This window comes from Leptidea sinapis, chromosome Z (genome assembly GCF_905404315.1).
Source record: "Leptidea sinapis chromosome Z, ilLepSina1.1, whole genome shotgun sequence".
NCBI classification, from domain to species: Eukaryota; Metazoa; Arthropoda; class Insecta; order Lepidoptera; family Pieridae; genus Leptidea; species Leptidea sinapis.
In genome coordinates, this window is record NC_066312.1 from 5360947 (window position 1) to 5386512 (window position 25566).

The window sequence follows — 25566 nt, forward strand, 5'->3', positions numbered from 1 at the left end:
ATTTATTTGTATTCTTGTGTATTTGTATTATGTTGCCCTCCATTATCTGTATTATTCCAACCAATTAGAGAAGAGAATGCGCCGGATTCAAGAACAATTAGTGACGCTAACGTTATAACGGTGCAGTGTTGACTTTGGATGTAAGCAAGAGAGGAAAAAACTACTTTTCCTTAAATATTTTATTTCACTTCTAGATTATGAGTATTTAATAGCAATAGCAATGACAGTACAATATTGTATACTTCATTAAAAAGAGCTCAACAAAATAATATGTAAGTTTCTTGCGCCACTCGTTTCCGAAGCGGTAGTAGTATATTAGAAATAATATCAAAATTATTCTAAAGGAATAAATTTTGAGAAAATAAATGCCTTTTTATTGCTTTTTTTTAATAAAAGGAAGCCTATGTTCTTTTTCAAGCTCTAGACTTTCTCTGTACTAAATTTTATCAACAACGGTTCAGTGGTTTAGGTGTGAAAGCGTACTAAACAAACTTACAATCACAATTATAATTAATTAGGAGGGATTTTCATAACACTCGCCAGTGCATTCGATTGTGCACTGCAATCTACCTATATATAGATTGATATGATGTTCAAGTTGTATGTATGTTTAATGTGTGGTGAAGGATATGGCCGTCGTTCCGGTCAAAGCGCGTAAACAAGTGTACTAGGAGAACACGAATCAATAGCAGATAAATACTTGGTAATATAAGGCTATATATGTACTACAATCTACAATGTTGCAGCCATTCAGTCACAAGCAGTGCCGGATTAGGCGATGACGGGGCCCGCAGAAAATTCTATCGTAGGGCCCTTGATATGGATCTTTACTAGATAGTAGTGAAGATGAATAATTCTCAACAGTTTTATTATTTTACTAACAAAAATCAAATAAATTTGTTGGCGATACTAAATAAATAATTGTTAATCTTTTTAGTGTATATTTCATAGTTTATATATATTATAGAGCATGTACCTATATTATCAATAGTGCGTTTTAAACACTGATCATAATTATAAAATAATATTTTTAAAATATAAATTTAGTAGTTAAACGAATATATTTGAATGTAATGTAAAATTCTCTGTATGTAAATTGTATAAGTCGTTATATTTGGCCCGGGCCCGATGTAAGCGGATTTGGTTTTGGGGCCCGAAGTTATTGCAATTCCTGCGACATTAACCCGGCCCTGGTGACAATTATCGCGACACACATCACACTATATCGATCTCCCTTCTGCTCACATACAACCACCACACAGTACTTTTACAAACACTACGAAGCTTTGTCGGCGGAGCGGCTACGTCTTCGTGATGACTGCTGCTCTGCATGACGTCATCGTAAAAATCATCGACAACATACGACGGGGCGTACTCACATCAAGTCGACGGTGTGTTTACGGGGATTTCGGATATATATTTTATTTTTTATTTATTTATAATATACCATTTTAAGTTATTAGATTAAATATATAATTGCTCGCACAATACCTTTACTTATTTACAGTAATATAATATGTAGACAACAGCCAAAAATTCTATAAAGTACTTTTTTGGCTTCGGTTTTGTTTGTTGAATATACAGCAAAATACTCTTTAAAAATATTCAATGTACAGTTATCATTTGCTACGATTTTATTATGTTTGTATATAGAACATTTTATATAGATATTGACCACTGTTGTATGTATGTGATTATATTGATCGGTGGTGCGTCGCCCGGTGGACATATAATAAAACATTCCTGCCACCCGGGACGTATTATAATATCAACACATTCACTCATATTTGGAACAAAGTAATGTTACCAGACAGGATCGAATCCGCAAATCGTAGCGTCCACCTACCCTTCATCCCACATTATCACATTCATAAATAACTCTTGTAACTTAATGTAATTAAAATTGGTACGTGCTGCGATTGATAGCAAGAATCCATCGTGAGTTGATGAGAACACTAAGAATACACCTGACTGTAGACAACCTGAAAGCCCAATAATGCGTGACTAATTGAATTGTCAATGTTTGCGTTAGCTAGTCGTTTAATATTAAAAATTATTACTAAGCGTGGCTGACTGCTTAGGACTTGTCAGTCAAACTCGGTTACATCAACTAAAATTCGTTACAGATCTTCTTCTCTCGCACGCTATGTTTGTCGATAGTCTATACGCTAGCATTTATATTGTATATCTATGTGGAATTATATAAAAAATAAGTGTTATTTATACCCCTAAAGAGGAACGTGAACGGGTATCATGTACCAGGGGCACAGGATCTGCAAAGGGTGTCTGAGACGTATAGTTGTATTTATCGCGAGCTAAAACAGAGCAGTAGCGGTGCACTATGTGTGTGAAGGATGCAAGATGTGACGTAAATGCCTTCAATTGTATGCTTACATCTTGCATCCTTGTTTCCCGCAGAATACAAACATGTTGTGGTCTAGGAGCAAGTGACCGATATATATCTTCACCGGCGTGTTGACACGGCTTTGACTGTCCTTCCCCTTGTTCAACAAGTATAAAGGAATTTTCACTTGAAAAATGCAGTGAACGGCAGTTCTCAGCTGGTGCTCGTGGGATATCTAATAATTAGATAGTAATAAATGCTGTTCCTTCATCCAGAATGAATAATAGCGCTCACGGAACTTTGTTTATCCCATAACAAAACTTTGGGTAAATTGCTCGGCTTAGGCTTAGGCTCTTCAAACTTGATAACATTCATCCAACACCGACATGTGTCATGTATTCCCAGTCTCCATAGTCACAGAGTTTCTACGAATTAAATTGTACAAAACGATCACATCTATATTACCGGATTTTGTTGTTGTGTTGTTGCCTGTTGTTACTCCACATTACTCATATCACCTCTAGTCTAAGGACAGATATAGAAGCAATAATGTAATAAAGGCGAAAAGAGCACACATTGCACCAAATACTTGATTTTCGGCTACACGGGAAATAATTTAAAATTTATTTTAAGTGTTCGTGCTTTCTTGAAGGAACCCTTGTCATAAAGAGTTTAAAACAAACCAGCATATCGAGTTATGTATATCACTATTATTATAACACGTAGTAGTGGTCACTCGTTTTCGAATTCGAAGCCACCTCGAAGTTGTGACGTATACCGTCCACGCTGCAATCCTTATCCTCCATCTCGCTTTCTTACAATTATAACAAACAACTACTTATAACTTATGCGATCCTGTTACTCTGTACGTGCCGCACGCCTCATAACTCCCGTGCCTCTGACAGCTGCTCTAATTATCGCTGGGACGACTTTGATATCAATGCTAGTGATACAATCAATACAAAAGGGAACTTTTGAAAACAACATAATCTCTTAAATTGTATTGTGAGCGTTTTTTTACTATTTTTAATAATAATTTGTGACGTGTGGTCAGTATTGTGTATAACTTGGTATTAGCAAGCAAAATGCATCTCGTATTGATTCATGTTCTCCTGGTATACTTGCGGATGTTTCGTCGATACAAAATACGGTGCGTATGTTTTTATCATGCGGTGCACAATTTAAGAAGAATCAGTTAAGTAAGTAGAGCCGCGTTGTGACTTATGCGGGAAACTAAAAATATTATTAATAATATCTATCACAGACAATATATATTGTAATGGGATTGTCAGGCTTTTGTTGTTGTGTTGTTGCCTGTTGTTACTCCACATTACTCATATCACCTCTAGTCTAAGGACAGATATAGAAGCAATAATGTAATAAAGGCGAAAAGAGCACACATTGCACCAAATACTTGATTTTCGGCTACACGGGAAATAATTTAAAATTTATTTTAAGTGTTCGTGCTTTCTTGAAGGAACCCTTGTCATAAAGAGTTTAAAACAAACCAGCATATCGAGTTATGTATATCACTATTATTATAACACGTAGTAGTGGTCACTCGTTTTCGAATTCGAAGCCACCTCGAAGTTGTGACGTATACCGTCCACGCTGCAATCCTTATCCTCCATCTCGCTTTCTTACAATTATAACAAACAACTACTTATAACTTATGCGATCCTGTTACTCTGTACGTGCCGCACGCCTCATAACTCCCGTGCCTCTGACAGCTGCTCTAATTATCGCTGGGACGACTTTGTTATCAATGCTAGTGATACAATCAATACAAAAGGGAACTTTTGAAAACAACATAATCTCTTAAATTGTATTGTGAGCGTTTTTTTACTATTTTTAATAATAATTTGTGACGTGTGGTCAGTATTGTGTATAACTTGGTATTAGCAAGCAAAATGCATCTCGTATTGATTCATGTTCTCCTGGTATACTTGCGGATGTTTCGTCGATACAAAATACGGTGCGTATGTTTTTATCATGCGGTGCACAATTTAAGAAGAATCAGTTAAGTAAGTAGAGCCGCGTTGTGACTTATGCGGGAAACTAAAAATATTATTAATAATATCTATCACAGACAATATATATTGTAATGGGATTGTCAGGCTGAATTGCGATCTGGTTTTTAACCAACTAACATTTTTTGTATAATGTAGCTGAAAACATTATATAAAAAAACGTTAATAAATAACATAGATTTATTAGGATATTATGGCAGTGAGTTCGTCTGTGTATTTGTTGTTAAAAGTCAAGTGCGGTATATAAAAGAATTCCATTGAGAACAAGCTGAAAAACATGTGAACGTATTAAATTGTGACAAACATTAAATAGCAAGCTTCAGTTACTCCATCCATACCACTGTCACAGCGCCCATCTACATCCAAACAACGAGATTCATCGATACATTTTCCTCAAAATGAGCCAGATTTGGACATTATTTTAAACACGCAAAATATAAAACCTACCACAATCTCTATTTCTAATAAAACTGGAACAAAAAATTATCATAATTACGAAAATGTATCAAATGTAAATATAATTTTTTAGTTCTTTTATTATTAGCTACTATTTATTTTCAATTTAGTTATTACTCTATGTTTTATTTAATAATTATATTACAATAAAATATCAGGCGCCTTTTATTTCCTCACAGTGGGTGTAATAATAAGTAGAGTGTATGACTTTGAATCCAGAGCTAGGAGAGGGATTCTTTAGTAGAATCCTGAACGTAGCGAAAGAGTGCCTTCGCCGTAAAAATATTATTTTGCTCCCTCATTATACAATTAACATCGTGACTTAAACGATAGCTGCAAAACAGTATGAAATGGTCGAAGCTACCTTCAAAAATGTTAATTCAACGAATCAAGAACCTCCTCCTATTTTGAAGTTGATTAAAAACCAGATCGCAATTCAGCCTGACAAGCCCATTACAATATATATTGTCTGTGATAGATATTATTAATAATATTTGTAGTTTCCCGCAGAAGTCCCAACGCGGCTCTACTTACTTAACTGATTCTTAAATTGTGCACCGCATGATAAAAACATACGCTCCGTATTTTGTATCGACGAAATATCCGCAAGTATACCAGGAGAACATGAATCAATACGAGATGCATTTTGCTTGCTCATACCAAGTTCCACACAATACTGACTACACGTCACAATTTGCTATTCATTGGTTAGATATGATATTCACGTTTAATTTTAGCGCCTTTTATGGGAGTTCTGCACACAAATAACGTCGAACGTTATTTTGTTATACAAGTACATAGGACACACTAAAAGTTTTGCGTAACTTAAAAAAACGACATGTTATAACCAAAACATTATGTTTACCTTTACATTTTAAACATTTTATCAAGCGATCGAACCATTTTTTAAAACAGGAAGACCACAGATTTTAAGCCATGTCTTCTACGTGCTGATTGAACGCCTTTTAGGAATTGGTAAAAGTGAAACCTCACCTCAAATCTTTGATTTTAGGGAAAATACAGAAATCACAGGGTGCTAAGTCAGCTAGGGGTAAGATGGGTGATGAGTTGTACTTTTTCGGAAGCTAAGAATGACTTAGTTTTGTTGGCCGTGTGTGAAGAAGCTTTGTCGAGATTTAAAAGACGCGTCTTTTTGGTCGTCTTTCAAGATTTTTTTTTAATACCCTGGGTAAATAAATGGTAGAATGACACTCGGCATCCATACTCTTTTGATTTTCAATTGAAATTGTGCAGATGGGACCCGTAGTTGAGAAACTTCGGTGCAGTAAAATTTGAATTTATCGCGAACAGACAGATGTGGAGGAGGACTCAAAACAATGTGAAATGATAATATGCCAATACAGAGCAAACAATAAAAAGTGAGAATACGAATATCGGCAGTAACTTTTAATAAATTTAGTTTTATTTATCGATATAGACTATTGAGGCACAAACAGTCGACATTCAGCATAATACACTTAGAATATGAATGAAATAAAATCAATAAAATCAAATCATAATCACTTTTTTCATGTGATCATATTTACGTGACCCATGAATGTCAATAGATTACTTTTCTTTTAACATTTACCACCACTTCGGTTAAGCTTAATGAAAAGAAGTGGCAAGAAACTTATTGCCACTCTTTTAAATGTAAATTAATACAAGAGTTATTAAGTGCAAGTTGAATTAGTTGTCACCGTTAGGCATCTTTCAACTCATAACGCTATGATACACAATTCACTTACTAGCAATTATAATATTGTAGCAAACAAGGTGCGGGCCGGAACGGTTCGACGTAGCCGACGACCAGTCGAACAATATTATGTACAATACCTCTCGTAGCAGCACGTAGCACAGCGGCGTAGTGGTCGGCGTAGGCGACGTGCCAACAGTTGACTCGTCGACACGGGTGCCGAGACAGGAGAGCGAGCCGTCGACATAACTATAAGTGTCAGGCTAACAGGCGCAGAGTGATGAATACAGGGTAGTTAGTATGTAGGTGCAATACGCTAGTCGATTCCACAATTAATCATATAGTGGGCCTTCAGCTCGTTACATTACTTATTCATATACAAACAAAAGTGATTGTAGTAAACGGGGGAAGACAGATTTATGCGTCCGTCGTATTTTAGAAATATCAATTTTTGTATAAAATTGTTTCTTTTAGGTGGATTATACAGATGAATTGAAGTATGTATCATTGGTTAAAGTGATTTCTAAAATATTTACGGATTAATTAAACTATGGCCCGCCTCTACACAACACCGTTGCTTATTATTTACTAGTTCATATCTCATGATAGAGTAGCTCCATAGTGTGGCACGTTACCAGAAACTGTAATGAACGATAATTAACTAGATATGCTGAAGCACCTTTGTCAAAGACATTGCAGGCATTTTAAACGGACAAACATGATATAAATATTAACTGCAGGCGACTCAGCTTAGATAGTTATTTAAATATGAATATAACAGCTCTTCTCTTGTACACTACACTAAAAATCACATCCGTATTAAATTAATACTGAGGAGGCGACTTATTCTAGTTCAGTTCTGAAGAAGCTCAACCACATACAATCAAAGAGTACAATGAACTTCCCTTGGAGTATTTCTATCTCCATACAACATGGTCATCATAACACTTGCAGACCAGCAGCTATCTGGTGATTCCTCACAACAGGTATAGTTACAATAGACGGCCGCAAAGGAAATAGAATCACAGACGGAGACTATAGATTTATAATATAGGAGTACTTATATGATATTAATAATGACCGCGGACCCAGATACAGACTCCACTCCACTTCATTTAAATGATGTGGAAGCAGTGAGGTAATCCTCTACTAGCTTACACCCACCGCTGTAGTACCCCAGTGAATGCCAGGTCGAGCGTCTTGTATACTGTAGCATTTTAATGAACAATTAATTTCTATTGTGGTTTTACTTGAACTATAAATCACTTTATGTTTCTCACATACTCACATTTTGACTCGAGTTCTGGTATTGTTAGAACAGTTTCATACGCGCCCACACTGCATGAACGTCGAAACCACACTTTAAGTCTCTGTTCGCTTCTCTATCTTCAGCCTTTCTTTTCAGCTCGTCAGCTTTCAGAATTCCTATCCAGAATTTGGTCTGATATCTATAAAGCCCACTTAAACTTTCCTCAAACTTTACTTACGGAAAATTTTGGTGAATTTGAGAAAACTCGAACCTCTTTCTAATTTCTCAAGCACTTCTACAATATTTACCTTATATGTCCATGCAATTTTGACCATATCTCCAAACAACCGCGTATTAAAAGCATTCAGTTTGTTAATGGTATTCGTATTCTGGTTCAACATCCATCACTCATAGAATTTTAATTAGATAGAACGTAACACTTCACCTGACGCCAGCGAAGCTTTAATTTAATTTCTGTTTATAAAAAGGTCTTTCTATTTAATAATAATTGTACTTCTAGCGATATACGATTCACACTTTGAACACACAAACACGTGAAGAGTTGCCACGGTGATACATACATAATAAAGGTACTTTCATATCTGGGGTGACAGCAACGCGAGATCGGCAGTGCTTTCTCCTCCTATCTTAATAATACGGAATTATTTACCTGATGTAGGATTTCGAATCAGCGCCATCTATCACCCCGACAAATACATTCATTTTACTGCTTACCAAGTAGCTTTCAAGCCAAGTTTTTTCAATAAAATATGGTGATGGACAGCGTATTTAGATGAGGACCTTTTCTTTTAAAAGCGGCTACCCTTAATTGGTCTTAACTGTACCATTATTTTGTCTTAACTTAACAAATATTTTGTAGTTAGGTTGATTAAGATTAATTGTAGGTAACACTATTGATGCTTATCTGAATAGAATTTATTAGTAAACAAATCGTCATAGAATTCTTTTTTGCACTACAGGATGGTGCGTTCATCAATCAAAGTTTAATTCAAAGGCAAATCTACCATGAATCTACCATAGAGAGGTAGACGTGCGTAGAGGTGGTGAGAAGATACAAAAAACTGAACAGCTATAGAGTTTAAATCAATGAGTATTGTACATTGGTTGTAATGTACTTACATAAGAAATTATTAAGGCAACTGTAAGGTTTGAAATCTGAAATGCTGCGAGACGACGGTCCCTGGTCCACTAAAGACTAAGAAAACTAGGTTTCTACAGGTATCCTGGTAGCTCAAAAGCCTTGCCATCGACGTCAGACAAAGGCCGTGGAGGCCAAATCTTTATAGCTCACAGCCGCGGGGCGACCCATAACGACACTAGAACCACAGATTGACTATGTGGTAGTGTGAAAGGAAACAATATGATTTAAGATCTAATACAATTTAATGTTTAAGTCTGATATGCATATAGTCCGTTACATTATTGAACTTTAGCCATCGCATTGGGCAATCAAAGGCGGCTTTGGTGATGGAGAATTTATTATGTAGATAATAAAAGTAAGTTCGTTCTAAAGTATTATACAGATGGCACTACAGTCTTCTGAAAACGTCACTTTAAGGCGTCTGTCCCACCCCTGGGACCGAGCGTCTAGACTGTCACGCCAACTGAAAAGTGAAAGGTGCGCGAGAAATTATGCGCACCAAAAACGTGACTATCCCATTTGATGAGTAGGTTTTACTCTCCATATTTACAGCTATAAGTTTTATTTTGTTTAGGTCTGTCGGCTTAGGTTGCATTGTTCTAGACGAAGCTAGCCCGCTCAAAGTCACGCGTGGCGAGTGTAGGTACCTTTATTACATTTGGCTTAGCACCGACTTCAAAGCTATCAATATGTAGCACATACAAATAATAGTATTTTATTAATATTAAAGGTAAAGGTTTGCATAAGAGGTGTATTAAATTAAATTTTTAGTTATTTGATTCTTTTCAGTTTTTGAAGTCGGTTTTTTTAAACGTAGTTTTTTTTTATTTTATACGTTTTATTTTCAGTTAACAATAAAATATATTATAAACATGAATGAAAACTCCAAAAAAAAAAGCCGTACACAGAAAACAATTATGTCATCCAGGTAGACGAAAATTTTCATATAACTGTTCATAATATGATAACTACTGGGCCAAACTATGTAAAATTTGTGACCAAATGGCATTAATCGGATCATAAATCTCAGAGTTATCGGTGTACATACATAAAAAAAATACCGATCGAATTGATAACCTCCTACTTTTTGAAGTCGGTTAATAAAATATATTAGATTGTAACAAGTATATACTGCTTTAAATTCATTGACTTTTACCTTTTACTGCCATCTCGCAACAGCATTACAAACTAATACTAAATCAGGGTTATTGTTATACAAGCTCTAGCTAGTTTCTACAAATAGTACTAGATGGCTCTTTAAAGCAAAAAAAAGGTGACTGGTAATAATATTACATCTGATAAAAATAACAAGGCACATTGTTTGTCCGCGATGAAGACCTAAACCACTGCACCGATTTTAATCAAATTTTGCACCATGGTCAGGTTGATCCAACTTGAGAGATAGGATAGTTTTTATATCAATTGGCGAGTACGTTGGCGACCCACTGATACAGAATGAGTACATTTTGGAAACAAAGTTATTCAAAAATCTTCCATAAAATGTATTTGAACTATTGTTTTTGAACAACATCTATTAAAAATTATTTAAAAATGGACTACGTTTTGCTCACTGCTACTGTTTGACATGGTAGATCCTTAATACTTTTAACTCAATTTAAAACTTACTTAAGCCCGGTAGATAGGTAACAATTTTAATGTCTTTAATGTAAATTCGTCTAAAATAAGACAGAAACAAAAAACATGTCATGCGCAGTACAAGAGTTGCTCAACCAATAGGACTCTCGGGTCTGAAACACGCTATCAATGTTTTCTCTTCTTTTCAGTACATATACAAAGTGAATTTCTTCTCAATCGGGAGTCAGATAGGCGATAGCTACTCGGATAGACGGTTTGGCGGTGAGCCGTTGAATCTTCTCTCCAATGTGTCGCCACGCGTCATGTAGAATAAAGATTTAAAATATGTATGGTTTATCTTTCCTTAATTTCGCGGCATACGCTAACATTAATAACTTGAGTTATGATTCTGAACATTACCGTAGCACCTGATTTGACTTCCTTTTAGATTATTATTTAATTTTTAAAACTCAGGGTAAAATTTAAAGTTTTTCCGATACGTGTCTGTACAGTTAGCCCCAAGCCAAACTAATAGAACCAGGGACACGGTATCGAGTATATATGAAAAGGAACTATACTGTTAACTGTACTCATGACTCAGTAGTGTCCAAAAAGAAATAAGAAAATAATTTATGATAAATATATATGTGTCTCCTCGCTCTTTCAGCCAATTGCTTAATGCACTCGAAGTAAACTATTTCAAATTCTTCTTGTGGATTTAATTTTCGAATGGAAAATAATTTACTTTCGATTTCGGAGGTCTCCACGAAAGAATTCATTTCGTCATTCATCAGCGTCACTCATTCATTCAGCAAACCGTTGCTAGATTGTTATGTCACTTTCCGCGGATCATCACACGTATTCGTCATCATCCACTACTACTTATGAAGCATTTTTCAAATATCTCTAGCTCCAAACAAGCCACAAGCTAAATCATACCAATTTTACACCTACCGGGATTTAAACTCGGATCGTGGTATATGTAATAATAATATTACTTATAGCACGAGTCAATGATATTTAAAAGTAAGACACATAATGCTAGGTAAATAACAATCATGATTTTTTATATCCGTTTATTGTCTTATCCTATTGGCCGCCGTCTCACGCAGTGCGACTGTATCACTTACAATATAGTAAACCACACAATCAATCATACAATATAGTAACCACACAATCATACAATGTTGCAATTTTAGCTACACTTTGTACCAGGATCACATGAGTTATAAAGAGATGTGATGACGTATAACTGTGTGTGAAGAGTAGACTAGAGTAGGACGGATAGACTTCCCACCTCTGTTTAAAATATAATTAACTTTGACGAGTGATAATAATATACGCTGTCTGTAAACAATTTATATTCCTATCAGTTAACTTATTTGTTTGTGAACCAATGAGAATGAATCATACATTAAATGATACGGGGAGCATCAAAGACAATAAAAACATCAGAGACAACCAGACTACCAACACAGACGAACATACAAAATTCTAAAACCTATTTACTTTTAGTAACATAAGTCTGTGTGTAAGCTATATTTTTTAATAAATTTTCGAGTTGTTCCTATTTCGTCAAAGTAATCTCGACATAAGATTTTTTGAATTTGAAGGCAATTTGGTAGAAAAAATCATTTTTTGTTCCAACTTAATTTAAAACAGTCAAAAATATAAAGAAAAATAGTTATCTGCGTGACAGCCAGATTGAATTTTTTTTTTTAATTTCGAGCATTGAAGACATATTACACAACATAATATTATCTACGGCAGACTTGATTTATTTAAGTTTTAAAATCGACCAAATCTCTCTCAACATAATCGTAACATCTTAAAATATGTTACAAGTGTCTATGTAATAGTTTGAAATAAATTTTTGAATATTATGATTGCATATTATTACTATTGTACCACATGAGTAAATAAAATAGGTAATTGTACCTTATAATTTGATGTTCAATGTAAATCAATTAATTTTATTACGGCTTAAGTGATCATCATCTCTGAGTGTGGCAGGTTAAATCTTATGTAATTGAATTATTATTAAAAAGATACAACCATTGCATTTTGCAATTAAAAGCTATCAAGAAGTTAGTGCATGTTTCGTGCATTTGATGACCAAGAACTCATAAAGTAGCGAAGATAGACTGTTTCAGAGCTGGATCAATAACATGAAACCTAGAACTGCGCTGATTGTAAACGAAAGTGAGCAGAATTTCAGATGACTAACAGTCAGTCCGTAGTCACGGTCCATAACCGTACACGAGGTGAACTTACGTTAATACATGGGTTTATATTCATATCTTCGTCTACGTGGAGTTCAAACTGAGTCCAAGTTGATAGTAATTATTTAATATAAATTATTCCCTAGACATTGGTTTTTACAAAATCATCATACAAAAATTTGCACATATATGATGTGTGTACATGTTAAATTGACTTGCATCGTGAGTTAGCAGAGTTGAGCTGCCGTCAGTAATTGCCAAAGAGCCTAAGTACTCTAAGTACCGACGCCATTGAGTAGATTCCGTAATCAAACATTATTAAAGACTTTCAAGACACTACATATCACAAACTGAGTCGCAAACGTACATCCTTCACTTGAGGGATTAATATTTGTAAACATTAGTCGCCAGGGCGGTAATTAACTATCAAATATTAGCAGGTAACCTGAACCAGAACAGAACTGAATAACAATTAATTGAAGGAATGATGTGAGATTATAATAATTAACCATTAAGTATAAGTATTAACCGATGTCACCCGATGTCTCACTCGTTTGTATGTCGTTAATGAATTATATTTTATCAGCTCAGGTCACAGACTATTAAAAAATTCAAATAAAATAATGTATATTTTGAGATAATCTAACGTTTACGTTTTTGCTTCATTATTGACTGACAATAATTATAAACATATTTTTTATATTTACGTTAGTTTGTCCTCCTTTTCCATAAAATAATGTAATGTGCCCAGGAGCGAGGTGTTTACAACGGTCGGTGATTCAATTCAGTGTTCTGTATCCGTACAGTATACACGTTTATTTAGAGTTCTTTTTATTTGATGATATTTATCCCTTTTATTTAAGATTAAAAGACGTGAATCAGTCTTGGACGATGTAAACAATGCTTTTTCCAAAATTGTTCATTGGTGCAATGCTAATAATTTGCTTTTGAATAGTAAGAAAACTAAATGTATTAAATTCATATTCCAAATGTCAGTCAGGTGAATTCAAATGTACTTGTGAATGGGGAGTACTTGCAACTTGCAGACACCACAGTTTTTTTGGGTATTACTTTAGACGCAAAACTCCAATGGCGTCCACATAAAGCTGGTTTAAAGATTAGAGAGTACACGAATGTTGCGACCGCTAGATTAGTGTACTTTAGTTATTTTCACAGCATCATGACGTACGGTATATTACTATGGGGTCATGCTGCTGACATTGATATAGTGTTTGCACTGCAAAAGAGAGCTGTTCGTGCTATAAATCAGCTTGGTTATAGACAGTCTCTCAAAGAAAAATTTAAAGAAATAAATATTATGACTGTTTATTGTCAGTACATTTATGAAAATTTAATATATGTTCACAAAAATAGTCACCTTTTTGCTCTTAATAGTGATTTTCATTATTATAACACTAGAAATAAGGGATTGCTTGTAACTAATTCTAGTAGGCTTCATAAGATACATAATAGCTTTAAGGGTAAATGTATACACTTCTACAATAAAGTCCCAGCCACTGTTCAGGCATTATCTATAAATAAATTTAAATGTTTTATAAAGAAATGGCTCTGTCATAAATCCTATTACTCCACTGCTGAATATCTAAATGATCGGACAGCCTGGGACTAGATTGTGATTATTTTATAGCGACTGTACAATATTGTATATTTTTATTGAAAAGAGCGCAGAAAAAAGAATGCTGGGAGAGTTTCTTGCGCCGCTTCTTCTCTCTCAGAGCGCCATTTGTTTCCGAAGCGGTAGTAGTATCTAGTAGTATAAGAAATGACATCAAAAATAATTCTAAAGGAATCAATTTTGAGAAATAAATGCAATAAATAGACGCAAAACTCCTATGGCGTCCACATAAAGCTGGTTTGGCGAATAGACTTAGTTCTGCAGCATTTGCTGTAAGGAAAATTCAGCACGTTTCGTATATTTTAGTTATTTCCATACTGTTATGTCTTACGGTATATTACCGTGGGGAAACGTTGCTGATGTTCAAACGATTTTTGTGCTGCAGGAAAGAGCTGTTCGAGCAATCTACAATCTGTCCAGTAGACATTCGTTGAGAGATAAATTTAATGAGATCAACATATAAACAGTGCATAAAAAAATAGATTGTTTTAAAAAAATAGTGACAATAACTGCAACACTAGAAATATACATAATCTTGCTTTTATTCACTCAAGGCTCACGAAAATAGACAAATCATTCAGGGGACAATGTGTCCGTTTTTATAATAAAATCCCTGAAGTAATTTGCAATCTACAATTAAAAAAGTTTAAAAATATTTGTTAAACAGAAACTTTTAAAAAAAGATTATTATACAATTACAGATTATATAACAGATAAAAGTGCATGGGATTGAATCAATGTTAATAATTTTAAGGTCTGCATACAGTTTTAATTTATAAGCAGTAGGACTGTATTATTCTATTATTTGTATATTTTCTTGACTTCTAAAAGTGATGCAGTTATCCTATTTTGAGAAATAAACTATTTGAATCTGAATTTGTATTTCTATAAAACGGTAAAATAAATTGGACCAGTATTAAGAATACATAGGTCATTAAGAAATACTACGGCGAGATGTAGCTTAATTAATTTGATAAAATATGTCCATTGAAGGCGGTTGTTTAACCAGTATTTAACACACTTCTTTCTATAAACACGAATTCTTTTATAATTACAAACTTTTTTAGATTAAAGAATATTGACATATTGAGTGAGCTCTATATAATCATTCTCTCTGTAAATCGGTCGTTACTATGATACGGTTTTTAATCGTGGTGCATCCGCCACGTGCGATGTTGTGGTAAATATATATTTGCTAGTCATAATTATAATAACTTGAAATTATCTCTAATAGACACACTCTAGACCGGTGGTAGAGATAATCAGTGACCAATTTTGTCAATGTGTGCATTAGCTAAAACAATAATATTAATTATCATTCTAAGAAGTTAATGTGAAGCGTGGATGACTTTTTACGACTTATTAATATGAACATCATTGATTCGTGAGTATGTTCGTAACTTGCATCAGTCATAATGTTTGTATGACCTTGAGCAACATTGCGACTGAAATTTCGACTTTCAGATACCAGGATCGCATAAAATAAAGGATCTGTATTGTACATGGAAATAATGATAACAACTTATGAAAGAGATAGAAACATAATCGCGCATGAGTCGGAGGAACTCACACATTACTACTTACATAAATATAAATCGATACCGCCCACTTTGACAAATGAATGACGTTTTATTGTGATAACTCTGAACTTTAAAAAAATATAATATTGCCTAGTGCATAGACTTACAATATACTAGTTGTATAGACAAACAAACCATGCAAGAGAGAAGAAAATCTCTAACGAAGATTCTAGTAATGAAAAGTTTCTGCAACCGATTTTGATTGAAAAGACGTCAACACTCAGCCACGCTAGGAGTTAGCTTCATAGTATTATGAATATTAAACTAATTAACCATTAGCTGAGACACACACTCTTAAATCCTATTTGATCACGCATTATCGGGCTGTCAGGTCATCTATACGCTAATATTTGTTAGGTCTATACTTTATTCACGCTTAATCTCATACATTGTGGTCATAACTAAATTATATTAGATTAACAGTGGAATATGTCCAGAATAAAAATATTGTTTATTTAATCCACTCACATTGCTGTTTTGAATGCTTTAAAAATTTGACAAATAGCCGCAACAAAGTATGCTCGTTCATATGGAACGATTTACAATTATTACAATAATGTTCACACTGAAATTACATTTACAGTTGTTGTCAAGGGAGCACGAGATTTACACCAGGCACACATAAACGTTAATAGAATACAATTTAAATAATATTCCCATAGGTCATCTAGGTTATTTTACTATCATTTCGTTATCAAGCGCCGTCTGTCACATGACATATTTCAATTTGGTTCAGTAGTAGAAGGCAAACCAGAAAAGTGACATTAAAGTCGGTGCATCGTACAGTGTAGTAGGGTTACTTCATATCTATCGTCTACATCTGATGTAACACACGATAGTTAAACAATCAAACAAATCATTGTAGTGAGTGATGTTTGTGAATCTTTACGCGCGGGGGAATGGACCCCGTTTAAAATATCTTTAGACTTGGAAGACCTACGATGCTCTTAATGTTCATAAATACTCGGAATCGCTCTTCGAGTCATTAGTTCTCTGAAACTTAGTCAGTTCAATCTCTATTGTTAGATATACAAACACATCTTGTGTAAAAGAAGTATGATAAAGAAGAGAAGAGTTCAGGCAAATTGTTTCATGAAACTAGAAACAACTCGTATTGTAAAACATTTTAACAAGACGATTATTAAAAATGGACTCTAATCTTTTTCCAGCAATACTGCATCAGGTTACATGGTATAAACTAACCAATGAATCTTTGGATTGAATACAAACCTTTGAATTGAAACGTCTGCAATTTCCGGTTGAACTATGCTACGCCATAACAATTAATAAAGCACAGGGCCAAACTTTGAAACTAGCCGGTACAGATCTCAGAAATAATTTTTTCTTGCATGGCCAGTAGTGTGGCGTGCTCCAGAGTCAGTTCACCAGATTTTTCTTCAACCTGAAAGAAGTACTAGAAATGTTGTTTACAGGGAAGTTTTAAAAGATTAGGGCTGTCAATTCTTTTTTTCCATGCCATCGGATTACCAATTTCAATTTAAACATAGCAACAAGTGAAGTAAGACAAGGAAGATACGTGCCGCTTGTTTTTGCTAAAAATTAAGAAATAAGTAATAATGAGATAATTAGAAAAGTTTATTTTATGGCACACACATATAAATACAATCTAAATACTTAATATATATTTCTAATCCTAACTTAACTAAATATGCTGTGTGGCAAATGAAAAGGTCGATGATCAGCTTGTGCTGTATGTAGGTACTGGCTGCTGCGCTGATTTACAGCATCTACCTGGTTAACTGTTGGAGTGCCAGTAAACAATAAAATTTTAAAAATAAAATAAACACATTAAAACACTTACATGTCTGCCATCTTTCATATAAAAATATTTTGAAAACACATTATATATATAAAATACTAAAAATGTAATGAATGTGATAGAACAGAAAATATATATTTATATTAAAGGATTGTACAGTGTATCTGCGATTAAGGTTGGTTCTTGTACTCGGTATAATATATAAGTTTTTTATAGGATTGTTTAAATACAAATACTGTTTTCGAGTTTCTTATAAGTATATTGTTCCAACACTTAGTGGCATTATTTTTAAAACTACCTCTAAAAACCGCTGTGTAGTGCTTTGGAAAGCTTAACATGACCTGTGTAGCCCTAGGTTCATTATAAACAAAATTGTCTATCTAAGTCAGCAAGTAAGCTGACTTAAGCTTATTAAAGAGATATATTGGAGTCTTGGTCGTTACAACTCGAAAGAGAAGAGTAGCTAGGTGTAACCGTCTGTGATACTCCTATGTATATTTAAGACATTCGCTTTAATGAGATACGGAGTAATATGTGATCTAGCAGGAATATCTGAACAAAATCGTGCACACGCATTTTGCATACGTGGAATTGCCTTTTTAGTTCTACTGAGAATTCGAGGCCTATACATAACATCAGCGTAATTAAATTTACTAAGCACTAGCGTTTCACAAAGTCATGTAAACGTAATTGAGTTTTGATGTGTGAGTTTGAAGCTCCATTTTTTTTAGTTTCTTTGGAGTGTCTATTAGCATATCTTTTATTTTGTAGGCATTGAGAACCAGGGTGTTTTGTTCTGACCACTCAAATATGCGATTGAGATTAAATGAATAATATAATTGAACATCATCGGCAAACAGATGATATTTGCAATATTTAATGTTTTTGATTAAATCCGCGGTGTACAGATTTAAAAGTATTGGTCCCAATATAGATCCCTGTGGGATTCCTCTATTAACAGGTCTGTATTGAGAGTATCTCGTTTCACCATCGTCCCTGGTAACTGCAACAGTTTGAGTACAGTTACCAAGGTAACTAGTAAACCATTGTACTGTTTTCTGACTAAAACCATAATAATTTAGTTTTGTTAGCAGTAATATTATAATCAGGGATATTTATAGTATCGAAGGCCCGTGAATAATCCAATAATACCAAAACTGTAACCATGCCACGATCTTGAGTACATAATATATTATCTACTATATCCAACAAAACTGTAGCAGTACCCTTGTGCCTTCTTAAACCTGCTTGAAGCTCTTGCAAATTTTACTACTTTCAAGGTAATCCATAAGTTGAATGTGCACAATCTCCTCCAGTACTTTAGAGAAACATGGAAGGATACTCACCGGATCCTTGAAAGTCGTCGGATTGAAAGATTTTTGTGTCGGGAGAACTAGGGCCTTTTTCCACATTAAAGATAATTTGTTGCTTGTTATGGATGTATTTTGATATGTTTTAGAATAGGTAATGCTTTTTAAATTGTAAGATTTATAATTCCAAAAATATTTCGTCAGTCCCAATAGCTTGTGACTTGAGCCGTTTTAAGGCTTTCATGACATCTATTTCGATTTCACTAACTGTCTTTAGTTCGGAGGCATTTTTAGTTGTTAGATATTTTTCAGAAAAATAAGTTGACATTGTGGATACATTATTGCTGCCCGGTAAATTGAGAAAATGTAGATTTATGTTGTCTGGATCATTGAGGTGTGAGGATAGTACGAAGTCTTTCTTACAACAATATTAGTAATTTTAGCATTTGTGCATACTAAATTTATGAGAGTTTCACTTTTGTTTGTAAAATGTGTCGGTTGATTGACTGCTTGGACTAAGTTTGTAGATTGAAGAAAGTCACACAGTTTTTTATAATTACAATTATTTATATTTAGCGCATTTACGTTGAAATCACCAACTAAGATAATAGTACCACACCAAATAAAGGATCCTATACTTTCAGTTAGGGCATTAAAAAAGAAGTCAATTTCTAACCAAGGTGGTCGATAAGCTGTTCCTATAATAAGGCTTCTACCCCGATTTTTTAACTTTGACCCACATCTGTTCCACCTGTTGTGATTGTGGATGTTTAAAAATTTGATAAGATATTATTAGTTTTTTCCTGAAATACTGGCTATTTATAAGGTTTTATTTGATATTGACAGACACACAGTTATGATCTAATTAGTTAACATTATAAACTATTATTTTAATTTGATTCCTGAACGACGGGGGACACATCAAAGAAAAATCAAAATCGTTTTTTTATTTAATTCCGAGCATTTTCATATTTTTTTTTAAACATTCTCTGTACATTCTCTGTACAAATAATTAAAGATCAAAATTAGCCAAATTGGTCCAGCCGTTCTCGAGTTTTAGCGAGACTAACGAACAGCAATTAATTTTTATATATATATAAATAATGAAAATGGCCATTGTTTGAGGCTCTTTCACGCCTAAACCACTGATCGTATCGACATGAAACTACCACCATTCGATGCGATATTTATCTTAGATGGTTTTTGGCACCTTATTTTTGGAATTCCTTTTAAATAGCACAGGGAAACGGACGGGAACGGCTAGTTAATTAATATATAAGTATAATAATATACGGCACAAATTAATAATTAAACAGGAGCACTGCGTAACATGACTATGTACAAAGATGGCCGTGGCGGAAGTCAAAGAACATTAATAACCTTGCCTTTTAGCCCCTTTAATGACAACTACTAAAAACACGATGATGATCCTATGTGTAATAATAGTTTTGAGCAGTATATAATAAATAATAATAATTCTTTTTATAGGTACTTGTGGTGTTTTAATGTCTTATACCATTACATACTATAAGAAGATATTGTAATATTTTTCGCGTTGCTTGTAAGTAGTACTAGTATGTATAAGTGTTTTTATGAGTGGACTTGATTTAACAATAAATTTCCGTATAATATAGCTATTTTATAAGTAGATATTAACGTGTTAACGTATTACAAATAGATGAACTCCAGTGACTCCGTACGACAATGTATTACTCAATGTCACGTTCCGCTTGAACCGAGCGTGCAAAATGTTTAATTAATTATTAAAATTACTTAGAGTCTAATGCTCACCGAGATGTTACAACATTAATGAAGTTTCCTAAGGAAATATCCAAAATAAAAATAAAATAAATGTACAAAATATCACCAGCAGAAAGTATTAAGAATAGAATTACACGTAATAATAGAAAACTTGAATGATACAAAATAAATCACTAAACTGTGTAAGTATTGTAATTTTACTCTTATCAATCTTTTATTATTTTTATTAAATTTTAGTTCACATGGCGAATTTAAATGATAATTATTATCAACTTAATATTATTCAATGGAACTGTCAAAGTATGTTACATACAACATGCAACACGATTTAATAACTTATGTTTGTAAATTAAATATTCATATGATATATTGCATACTATCAGAAACGTGCTTACTACATGATCAAACATTGCTTAAGAATTAAACATTGTTTTTTTTTTTACTTTTTCGTCAGCGTTTAGATCAAAAACTATTCAAATTAACATTAAAATTGAAACTTATGAGTAAAAATATTAAACAGCTTAATAATTAAAATATTGTAGGTAAATATTCTCCACCGACACTTCAAATCCATAAACGATTTTGCAGAATTTTTTTTGAGAAAACTCTGATTGCTGGAGAGTTCAATGCTTATCTGTAAGAGAAAAAAAATTATGGTTATTTTTTCCAGGTAAGTATTTTGTTAATTGTACGTGCGTCATTTAGAAAACTAGCATTTGGTTGAACCATATACAAAAAAAAGCAGTAGGTAATATAGTAAAGCAAGATTGCGTTACTATATGTATAACTTTGGTGGATAGAGCACATGCAACTACCAAGAATAGACGGCAAGCATAAGCGATTTAATTTTTTTTTTTTCAATTATTTAAATTGTCATTACATACGAATATGAAAAAATTATTATGGATGATATTAATGATATTGATACCGGAATATTTAACGGACATTTGTGCCGTCACGCCATTGACAGCAAGATAATTAAAGTATCAGAAAATAACTTTCTGCAAATGCCGATATCAAAGCTCCGTTCATGTTGCTTGGTTTTTGCATTTCCGTTAATACTTATTTTCAAAATCCATTCCCAGAGGCAAATACTGTTCTTGAAGATGGTAAAGACAATCTAATTACAGATTGCCATCAAAGATAGACAGCAACAAAATTTGGAAAAATTTGCAGACGTATACGTAGCAATGTCGATAATTCAATTCACAATGAAAAATGTAATTACTGTAATTAATAATACTGCACATAACCTTGAAGCTTACTCTTATCAAACTTCTTCGAAACTACGACTGCTTATCAATGACAACAATCTCTTGAAACATCATGACGGCATAATGCCTTTACTCGAGACGTACAGACAAGAGAAACATCTTTGTCTGTACGGTGTCCAGACACTTGGCCCGTGGGGCCCAGAGGCACGGAGGATGTACAAAGTAAGTATCTTCGCGCCTCAATAGGGCTACTGGAAACCCAAGCGCTGACAGCTATTTCGATCAACGGATCATCCAACGTGGAAATGCTGCCAGTATTCTTGCTACTGTACTTGGTTTGTACTCGGTAAATTATAGTTTTAATTTAATGTATTCATAGTATTGTAAATATAATTATAAGATTTGTTTTGTTTGGATAAATTTATATTGCATTTTTATTAGCATGAGTTGATTTAAAACTTATTATTAGGTGTACAGTTAATCTTTCAAGTATAAAGTTAACCTACTAGTGCATCCAGATATGTCAAATTACAAACTAGCCAAGTGACAGTAATCTCATTAGTACTCAAAAAGAAAGCATAAATTTAATAATTGGTAAAAAAGGTAAATGGTTTCGACGTATTGTATACCTTTGTTGGTACAGCATTTTGATGTAATGTACAGTAGAACACCTTGCATCTTATAAGACACGTACTGGTAATTTCTTTACTGATAATTTTAAAAAGAATAGGGTGGTAAAGTCTAAACAACTACTGAAGTGGTACGTAAAGAAAGGTCACAGAAAAATTTTGTTTAAGGATGAGATGTTTTTTACAATTGAGCAACATTTTCACAAACAATATGAATTGCTAAAACCAAACGGCACAAAGTGGTAAGATTCACTAAGACCGACATATTTGCGACCCTTGCTGCCTTCAGCAGTCGAAGCAGCCTCAGCATCACTGATGTACTTGGACATGAGAAGGAGCCAGAGTGTCAACGCAAGTCGCGTTCCCCACCAGTTCCCTTCCCTGTGCCCAGCCCACCATATAATTCCATCAGGACGCTTGCCATCGCGGTGGGTACATACCATTTGGCTCTAAAACAGCTGGTATATTTAGAGCGGCAATGCCCTGCGGATGACTTTATTAGTGCTGGGGTAACTACTGACGTGGCCTTCCGATTTCAGGCAGGATAGCTGTGACGCCCTGAATATTACCTGAACGCCACATCGGCATTGATGTGGTTCATTCAATTTTACATCTGATACGCATATTGATAATGTGAAATTGTCAAGTAGTGTTCAAATCGGTGCAGAATGCAACGCTCGTCCAACCAAAAGTCCGGTTTTTTAAGTAGTGGCCATAAGACGAGCACGCTCTGTTCTGTCAGTAGTTATGATCAAAATATCATCAATGACTGACGTGTTAAGAAGTGCTTCCCATACTTTTTGACACTATAAATCGTCTCAAAAACTTTGAACATTTGTAATATTTAGCTAAGCATTGTTGCTTCTTATATATACATGATTGATATATTTATATATATATATATATATATATATATATATACATAATTTATTCTAGTAACGAAAGGCTGCGTACTATGAAATTAAGATAGGAATGCTGGTAAGGCAACGCCTGAAATAATACAAGTACCCAAACCACAAAACCATATTGGTAACGAGGCTTGAGACTATGCATGATCTGAAAATGCGCAATTCAAAACGATTACTAAAATATTTTTAAGGAAACTATCAATCACATCAAGTAATTTTGGAAATTTCCATAACAGGCTGGACCTTAAGAGGTATGTAAATTTTGGAACAAATAAACAAAACCAAATAATAAAAAGGCCATTTGAGAATTAATTTTAAGTTATCTGTGTGAAACGTTTTTAATTTATTTAATATGATCGTCTAAGATCGTACATGAAACAGGAAATATTGGAGCTCCAAGAAGGTGTCGTGAATTCTTATCTTAAACATTTTAATGTTGGGCGCCAGAGCATTAAATTTATTGGTAAAATCAACCCGTTCTGAAGTATGATAATTTTCGCTGCTTAAGTAATGATATTATTAATTAATTATTATAATAATTTTCAACATTAACGTTTGCAGAAAGAAATGAGGTTTTCGGGTACCAGGATATTATTATTATTACGCCACCGTCATTAACTTTCTGTTCACTAACAAGAGAACAAATCTACTAAACCTATTGTACTAGCACAATATTCTTACCTAATTGAATTTTTTACTTGTAACTTAGAATGAAATATTTCATGCATCTTCGGAAAGTGTCTATAAGTGATAGTTACTTGTAGTTTCCATATTTCGTGGAGGGGCCGGGTGTAGGTTCCGGTAGCTGTTCGGGCGACGGGTCGGGTGAGCTGGGCGAAGAATATTGTTTTATTTCTTTTGGCTTCTGAAATAAGAGTGTTCGTAATCAACAACATATCTACTGTACTGTATAATATCTCGTATCATCAATGGTGCCAGATAGATCAAAAGCACTCCTTCATTGACTTGTTGAAGTATCAGTTCTTGTCTCGATTTTCACCACCTCTCACTAGATATAGTGACAGTACTGTTTTCAAGCCCGGCCGGGCTCCAGACGCCACGCGGGTGTCATTACTCTGCACCAGATATACACCAAGGACTAACAGACAGATACTGCAGCATACTCACTACAACGGTTTGCTTGCTTGCCTCCAGGGCGCCGGGCTGGGGTCGTCCCTCCACAGCAGATACGGGTACTACTTCCCTTACTTGTACATTCCATCGTATCTGTCGAGTGATAATTCTACTATTAATAACAACGCACAGTGCCGGATTAACCACGTAGCAAGAGTGGCAATTGCTACAGATCTGTTATTCTGATACAAGACTGGTATTTTATTGAAGCTCAATTTGGAGAATTTTTACCGAAGTTTGTACTAACTTCCATTAGTGCAAGAGGTTCGAGGTTGGATTGGTGTTGAAACAGTTGGCCCGTGAGGCCCAGAGGCGCGAGGATGGTCAAAGTAAGTATCTTCGCGCCTCAATAGGGCTACTGGAAACCCAAGCGCTGACAGCTATTTCGATCAACCGATCAGCCTAGCTATCCAACGTGGAAATGCTGCCGATATTCTTGGTACGATTCCCCGTAATCATCATTTTAATTTTATTTAGTCATAGATAGTATAGTAAATATAGTTATAAGTTTTGTTTTGTTTAAATAAACGTAAATAATATACCGTTGTGGTCGTAGAATTAAGAACGATTTCAAGTTCCAGGGACTTTTTCTCTGACTCGTGTCATTTTTAGTTGTGTTCCTTCTTAAAATAAACTTAAAATAAATAAAAATAATTATACGGAAAGATTGTTATGATTATGATCATGAAGTTTAATTAAATAACGTTAAAGTATCAAGATTTCCAAAAACTCATAAATCATCTGGAAGTTGGAACATCAACATCAGCAGTTGGTCATTAAGTGAAAAAAAAAAAGATATAAACATTTTAACAGTCGGATCTCTATATAATATTCTTGATAATATAATGTATGTACTTAGATACATAAGCGATTTGTTTCT

At 34.1% G+C, this 25566-nt stretch overlaps 1 protein-coding gene and 1 long non-coding RNA gene across 2 annotated transcripts in view; both read right to left on the reverse strand.

The window, feature by feature from the left end:
• The window catches only part of LOC126978668 (uncharacterized), a 143925-nt gene that overhangs the window by 98167 nt on the left and 20192 nt on the right, over positions 1–25566 (reverse strand). The gene's annotated exons all lie outside the window — the stretch shown is intronic.
• Positions 24398–25298, reverse strand: LOC126978677 (uncharacterized). Its single transcript, XR_007732665.1, has 3 exons — positions 25229–25298; positions 24681–24779; positions 24398–24417 (listed from the first exon to the last, which is right to left on the reverse strand). It is a non-coding gene; the product is annotated as an uncharacterized LOC126978677 (long non-coding RNA).